General features: G+C 24.2%; 1 non-coding gene across 1 annotated transcript; it reads left to right on the top strand.

Annotated features, from left to right (window-relative positions):
* The first annotated feature begins 4,259 nt into the window (after positions 1 to 4,259).
* Positions 4,260 to 4,332, top strand: TRNAY-GUA (transfer RNA tyrosine (anticodon GUA)). The gene has a single exon. It is a non-coding gene; the product is annotated as a tRNA-Tyr (tRNA).
* The last annotated feature ends 4,241 nt before the right edge of the window (positions 4,333 to 8,573 follow it).

An 8,573-nucleotide genomic window follows, 5' to 3' on the forward strand; every position in this document is an offset into this window, starting at 1 on the left:
AATTTCCTCTTATCTATTAAAGGTGAGGAAAGAAACTGCCTCTAAAGATTAAAATTAGTGGAACGAATTCGCTTTAATTATTAAAATTAATAAAAGGAAATCGCCTCTGATATAAAAAGGGTGAAAAGAAATCACCAATACTATTTATAAAACGAATAAAAAAGCCTCTCTCATATAATTAGCGAGAAAGAAATTATCTCTAAATTATGATAAGTGAAGAAAGAAATTGATCCAATGCATAAAAAGGGAGAAAAGAAATAACCAATACTATATATTAAGAGAATAAAAAAGCCTCTCTTATATAAAAAGGGAGAAAGAAATTATCTCTAAATTATAATAAGTGAAGAAAGAAATTGATCCAATGCATAAAAAGGGCGAAAAGAAATAACCAATACTATATATTGAGAGAATAAAAAAGCCTCTCTTATATAAAAAGTAAGAAAGAAATTATCTCTAAACTATAATAAGTGAAAAAAGAAATTGATCCAATGCTTAAAAAGGGAGAAAAGAAATAACCAATACTATATATTAAGAGAATAAAAAAGCCTCTCTTATATAAAAAGTGAGAAAGAAATTATCTCTAATGTATAAAAGGGTGAAAAGAAATAGCCTCTATTATAAAAAAGGAGAGATAAGAAAAGCCCCTAATACATCATAGGGTAAATATATTTCTCGTAACTAAATTAGCTCAAAAGATTAAAATTTATTTTTAACTAATAAAAGGTTAGAATAAATTTTCCATCAGATTTGAACAAAAATTAGAACACACGCTCAAATTTATCTTAAATTATCTGTAAATCTAATCTTTTCGTTGATTTTTTAATATGTCAAAAAAAAAATCTCTTTATTTTAAACAATAAAAAAATATTGGAAACAGTGCTAAAATTAAATTGGTCAAAGTGTATAATTTGTAAATTTAAAGAATTATCCAATATGGTATTGGTAATTTATTGCATTTTTGAAACAAAGGTTTTGGGCACTTTAGTCACTTACATTCGATTCTATGATAATATTTATTAAATTACGGGCATTTTATATATATAATTCAAACATTTATTTCACCAGATTAAATTCTTATTTCAAAATATTTTTTTTGGCTTTTATATCCATATATTTTAGTTTATTTCGATCTTTAAAAAAAAATCTTTTTCTGTGCCTGTAACCCATTATTCTTGCGATAATTTTTGTATTTCAAAATATTGCGGTTTCTAAGTTTATTGCAGGTTTTTTGCATACTTCAGAGCTATATCTATTAAGTCTTTTAAAAAATATTTTCCTGATATTTCTATTGTATTAATTTCTAAAAATATGTAATTTTATACGTTTAAAATATTTTATTCGTTTTTTTTAATCAATACATGCATTATATACATTTAATAAAAACAGATGTTTTGACGAATTCTCGCTTATTATGATATGGTATCTACTCACAAAAAAATGTGATATATATACATTCAATATAGATATTCGTATAATTATACATATTTAATTAGTATATATATCATTTTAAAACATTAAAAACACTTCATTCATATTGTTTGCGACTACATATAGGGTTTTAAGAAATTTGCATTTAAAATAAAAAAATAGTCATCGTATTATAGGCAGAATTAGAGCATAAAATGCTTAATATAAAACACTTAGAGAAATAATTTAAATTATTAAAAGAAATTATTTTCCCCAAGATGCAAAGTGAAAATAAGCACATACCAAATAAAGTCGAGAAGCATGGTTTGAACTAAAACGGCAAAATAGAAATTTTAAGATTTGGTAATCAGATTTTTGCTTAGTAACCATGACTGAGGAGCTTATTGGCTCGGATTTCGTGATTAAACCTGGTAGAGGACTTAAATTTGTTTTGTAAAATCGGAGTTCTTGATTAAAAATAGTGGAGAACTTCAAGTTATTTTGTAAAAATAAGTTCTTTTTATTTGATCTATTGTATAAAATTGGCATGTTTATTTCTCTTAAATAGATTTAAAAAATGAAAATCATGGATAAAATCTTCGAAATTTATAAAATTTAGCGCTTATAATCCGTGCCGTTAAAAAATATACACCGTGCGAATCTAATGAATTTGATTTTAAAAACATGCTAAGTTCTTAAAACACCAATAAAGCTACCGTTTTACTCTTTTCTGAGGTGTCAGTAGAAAAAAATAGATATATGACGTGATCATAAATGTTAGACAATAAATCAGTTAAATGTTTGCAAAAAAAGCATTTAAACAAGTTGAAACTTATTAGAGTCACAAAAATATTGAATATATACTTTTTTTTTAAAGAATTATTCATTATAACATTCATTCAAATTTACTATATGTTTTTAACAAATAAACCAGCTGTTTATGTGATAAAAAAGGTTATGCCCTTACATGTGAATTCCACACCTATTAGTCTGCATTTACTTTCGTTTAAAAGAATTATTGATATAAATTTGTATATATGGAGAGTGTAATAATCACAAACATTGAACGACTTTATTACAAAAGCAGCTATAGCAAGTTCATTTAAAATATTAGATCATCTGTTAAATTACATGTTATATTGGGTGAACAGAATCGGGAATACTGCATAATTGTTGCATGCCGATAAAGATTTATAAAAATTACTATGAATAACGGCCATCCATGTTAAAAAAAGATTAGAATACTCAGTTCTATAATTAAAAACCAAGATAATCAATATAATTTAATAATGATTTTTATTTTAAACCTTCTGCATTGAAAATATATCAAAGAAATATAATATAAATTGATCAAATTTTCATCTTTAGCATAAAAAAAATTCAAGATTTACCTGTATTGAAATGTAAAACTGTTAGTATTTTCTGATATTTTTATATTTTGGGATCTGCATGCAATTCTAAAATCAGTATGATAGAATTTAAAACCAAGATTCAGCTTTGAAAAAATTTAAAAAGAAAAATTATTTCTTCATAAAAAATTTTAGCTAAAGCTGAGTTATATTAAATTATATAAACAGTGACTATATTCAAAAACATAGGTACATCGCATTACGAATACGATTTCCCTTAAAAACCATCATTTAAATAAATTATATGCAAACAGGAGTCTCTAGAAATTATTAAAAGAGTAGCTTCGTTTTTATAACAAAATAACATCACATTACGAATACTCTTAAAAAACTTATAATCATCATGATAAAGCTAATTTTTTTTAAGTATTCATCGAGCAGTAAATATAATTTTAGAATATTATCGAATAAATTTATAAATAATAATAATTTTATGTTTTTTTTCAAAAAAATTTACACACCATTTAGAACGAACAAGATAATGATATATTGAGCAATCAGCATATCGATTTATTTATTTAGGGCTAAATTATTGGTTATAATTTTAGTTTTTGTTCTCAAGCACAACTGTCATGATCTCTCGTGCGCAAAGCGTATTATTACTTTTGGCTATTTTCTCCTCTCTGAAGTATTCTTCAATACCCCTCACTCGTTCAAGACATATATATTCAAGGGTTTTATTTAATCCCAAGGTTTGTGTATATAACTACAAAATACTATAAGAGTTATTTATTATTGGCATTGATATATTCATACCATCAATCAGACCACAATTTATTTCAGCAAATTTCTTTCAATTATATTACTATTGAATTTAAAAATTTTCATTGTTTACAGTATATTTTTTTTCAAATATATTATATGCGAATTATATTAGAATTGTATTCAAGACATAGATCACAATAATTTTTTTTGAATATCTTAAAGCAATTAATTTATGATATACATGAAAATGTGAACTATATAAATTTTAAACTTATAATTTTAGATAATCATATAAACTCTCCCATATTGTATTTATAATCTATTGATAAGACTTTATTTATTTATGGGTTAATTTTCTTACATCGATTTTATCTCTTTAGACGCGGTCAGCCCATTGGGAATATTGCACAACTCCTTGATGCATCTTTTGACACCTTCACCTGATCTATCTTCATCAACTGCTCTTCTTTTCTCAAATTAGATGAGTTCGAGTGTCTTGCGGAGTTTGAGAGCTTGCATGTATGCTTCTATTTCTTTCGGGATTTTTAACTGCTTAACATATTTTTTATGATATTTTGTGACCACCCCATCACAAATCATCACATATGGTATTATTTATTGGTAAGAAATTCAATAATTATATATAAAAATTTAGACAATTGTTTTCGAAGCGTTCAAATTTAAACTATATCAGCACTAGTAATACGACTACAAATTATCCTTCAATAATTCTTTTAACTCTCGATAGCTCAGTTGGTAGAGCATATGACTGTAGATCGTGTTGTCGGCGGTTCGAATCCGTCTCGAGAGATAACTTTTAGTTCAATTAAAAGTCATGATTATCGGTAATTTAGAAGATACCAACTCAGTAATTGAAGGTTTGAAGTTTTTGTAACCAACTAGTTTATATAGAAAATGTTACAATCAATAATTTGTTCAACTTACACCAACCCCTGAAAAGCGATAGAAAATTAAAATATATTTTTTTATTGGGACATGAAAAGGATTTTCGGGTAATAGATGTAGAGAAAATTTAAAAAATAGAACCAATATTTCAATAATTACGCTTGGTGAATGAATATTATCACAGCTACATTTATTCACAATATATTAGAAACCCCATCTTATATTATCAATAAATTTGATCTTATAGCTATTTGTAACAAAATGATACCATATTGATAAAATAAATAAATTTGTGTTAATATTTCATAAGATGCTTTTTCTAGCTTTAAAATAATATTTGTCAGATAAAATTAAAAACATGACCGTAATTAATTAGAATAAGATGCTTTTTCTAGCTTTAAAATAATATTTGTCAGATAAAATTAAAAACTATGACCGTAATTAATTCGATATATGATTTAATTTGTTACAATGTTAAATAATGTCAGAAACGTCTCGAATCAGAATTATATTTGGTTTTAATTTTTTTAAATAGCTCTATATCATTTTTTCTTGAATTTTAAACTGTTTGGTTTCGCATATACACATATTATATACACCTTTAGCTATCTCTTATATACTTACATCTTTTACTACGCCTATCCCCTTTTTAAAACCAGTATCAAAATAAAATCTGTTTAATAAATATTTTTTTTTCTTTAAAATGTAATAATAATTCAATAAAAAAATGTTTAGAATAAAAAACATCAAAATCACCAGTCTTTTATTTAAAATTCTTTAATTCATCAAAGTTTAATTTGCTGATTTCATGGGAAATACAATGGGAAAATCTAGGGCAATTTTTATTATAAAATTAAATGAATTAAAAGTGCTTTAAAAAATATGAAATATGAATTTAAATATATTTTATTCAAGATTCACATCAAATTAAAAATTTATTTGTTATATTTCATTAAAGATTGTTTTTAGGTAATTTAAGTAATTAATAAGTATTGGTGCAACACAAATAAATTACTAATAAAGTATCGAATGCCAAATATAAATCTTGAGAACATTTATTATGAAGCAAAAAAATATTTTTAAAATAAAATGCTTGTGTTGTTTAATGACTACCCAAACAGTTAATATATATTTTAAAACTACCGTAAAATCTTTATTTTTATGGTCTGAGGGAAATCATTATATTTTTTTATTTCGGAAGCATAAAATGCAAATAAATTTATTTTTCGGGCTTGAATTAAATATTTTTGACTATATAAGAATGCAATGGATTCTAAAAATGTCGGAAAAATTATACCCGATATGTTATAGATGTTAAACAACCTTCTGAATGCGTTCTTGTATATATACCTTGAAAAAAAGTTAAAATCTTTTATTTTTTTTCATTCGTGACATAAGAAATATTTTTAATATGAATTTTATCTTATAGTTTTTAATATAATATAAAATATAAAAAAGCAAATTTCCTTTTAAAAGCCATTTAATAAGAATTTATTTTTGATTCTGTATTTATAGATATGGTTTTGTTAGAGTTAATTTTTTTTAATTTTGTAGATCTTTGGCTCCATTGCCCTTTCTAAAAGTAGCCGTCTTATATAATAACATCTATTCGGGTCATATTAAACCAGATTGTTAGTTTTTAATATTTATTAAGTATTAAATGGACACATAAGGCTAGATGAGAAAAAAAATTAAATCCTAATTACACATATTTTTTTAGATAATTATATAAATACATATATAATTCCCCTATTTATACTATCTATTAGTTTTTATTCCAAAAATATTTATATCTGGAAAGTGGAGGAAGACCGAGACATAATTTGGTATTTGTTTCAAATAAAACCCGCAACAAATCACCATTTTTTACATGTTCAACTTTTTGTTGTAATTTAATTTTTATATTTTTAATTCATGTTAAGAACAAATAGACATCTCACGAAGTAGAAATACGATTTTTATATGTATATTAGAACAATATAAAATATAAACTTACATCGTTTTTGATCATACTTTTGCTGGAAATTGTTTTTTAATTATTATATATGAATTATTACTTTTTTTTCATAGATAGTTTATCCAGTGAAAACCCCAGATTTTATTTTTAGTTTCAAGCAACATTTTGATCAAATAACTAAATTGTATTTACAGTTGTGGTTATGTTTCGGATGACTTTAAACACTATGAATTCTTTTTAAATAGTATCATGACTCAAATGATACTATCCAATAATACCATAAGTAACATTTTGATTAAGTAACTGAATTGTATTTACAGTTGTGGTTATGTTTCGGATAAATTTAAACACTATGAATTCTTTTTAGATGGTATCATACCTCAAATGATACTGTTTAATAATCACATAAGATGGAATTCGACGTGTAAAAAATGATCGAAAAAAATAAGTCTGATACTTATTGAATCCCCCAAAATCAGATCATTTATAGGCTATATATGAGGGGGGAAACTCACATATATAACCTTCATGAACCAAAAAAATGAAATTTTACAAAAATCTGCTTCTTATAATATTAAAAATCAATTGTAGACAAATGAATAAGGCGAAAATAGTTGCGAGAACGTTAATTATTCCAATTATATGAAATGGCTTGCTCTAAAATAATTTAAATAAAAAATATACACCAAATTACTTCCAAATTAAATCATATGAAACAGAACAGACAAAATAGTCTTGATAATTTAATAAATCTATTCTAGTAACTAGGATATATAAATGATCACATATTTTAAATCAAGAATGTTATTGTTTTTATTGTGTATAAAAGAATCTTTAATAATGTTTTTGCTTGCAAAAAGAGAATGCAAGGAATCAGAAGATGAGGAATACTTTATTTTGATGGATAATAACGAAATAAAAAGGGTCAAGGATTTAAGGCATCCAAATAAGCAGACTAAAGAGATTCTTATTAGAGATGAGGAAATGAAAAATGCGTGGGATCGTCATCAACAATATAATCATTTCTATTTAAGACCATAAATAAATTATGGCGTGAATTATTTTTTGAATTATAATTTATTATAAATAAGCCGTTTTTATAGTTATCTAGTAATAGAAACAAAATGAGCTTCAAATCAGAAATTTAAAAAATACTTATATTTATTTTTGATTTATTTAAGCGTAATTTTAAAACTTCCGGATGCGTTAATATTGATTTGAGAATAATTTTTTTAGTTAATCGAAGCTATTCAAAGAATTTTGTAAGAAAAAATTAACTACTTTTATTGATAATCATGTCATTTTTATTATATTTGAAGAGATGTATATTTTGAATATAACAATAGTTGTATAAAATAGACGCAAAAAATACGCAATGAGGAAATTCAATTTTATCTAGTAAGAAATATATTTGGGAAATCGACTGATTATGTGCCAAAAAATCATCATTAATTTGAAAACAAAAGTCTTTTTAAATATACGATCGGTATTTTCTTACATTGTGTAAAAAAGGTTTAAACAATTTATTAACCTCAAATGTAGATTCTAGGTGATGTATTATCGAGCAAAAAATAATATAATATACCCTTAATTTACCAATAATATATTATTAAAAAAATATTGTGGGCCAATCATGGAATTTTAAATCAGATTAAAACACCAATAAAATTCTCTTAAAAGATGTAATAATCAAATATTACTTTACATAATTTTTTTTATAGAAATCGAGTAAATTTTTTTTATCATATAAATAATTTATATTTAAACTTCGTAAAAATCATCCAAAAGAAGGACATAAACGTTTTTTTAGGCTTTGTTAATGTGGAAAAATTACATAAAATTACCTTCGTTATTTGTTTCGAATTCCTTTAAAAATTATCAGGAAGCGCTAAAATTTCCGACAAAAATATATTCTTTAGCTGAATAATTTTAAATTTCTTTCGATACGTATTTTATCTGGGTAGTCTAATTTTTTTTTGATATTAAATATATTTAAAAGCTCTCGAAATGTAGGCTAAATGAAGACAAGAAAACCGATTGATGTCCTGATTCTTCTATTAAATCTATTCCAGCATTTCTTTATGTATCGATGTACTATACTATACTAAATTTAATTATATGATATATATTACCCGACTTAATGCTTTAAATTTTATTGGGGAAGCCTTTTAACTTTTTTTGATCGAACG

Source organism: Rhyacophila brunnea, unplaced genomic scaffold, assembly GCF_057557595.1.
Source record: "Rhyacophila brunnea isolate RB1 unplaced genomic scaffold, BYU_Rbru_1.0 scaffold_41, whole genome shotgun sequence".
NCBI lineage: Eukaryota > Metazoa > Arthropoda > Insecta > Trichoptera > Rhyacophilidae > Rhyacophila > Rhyacophila brunnea.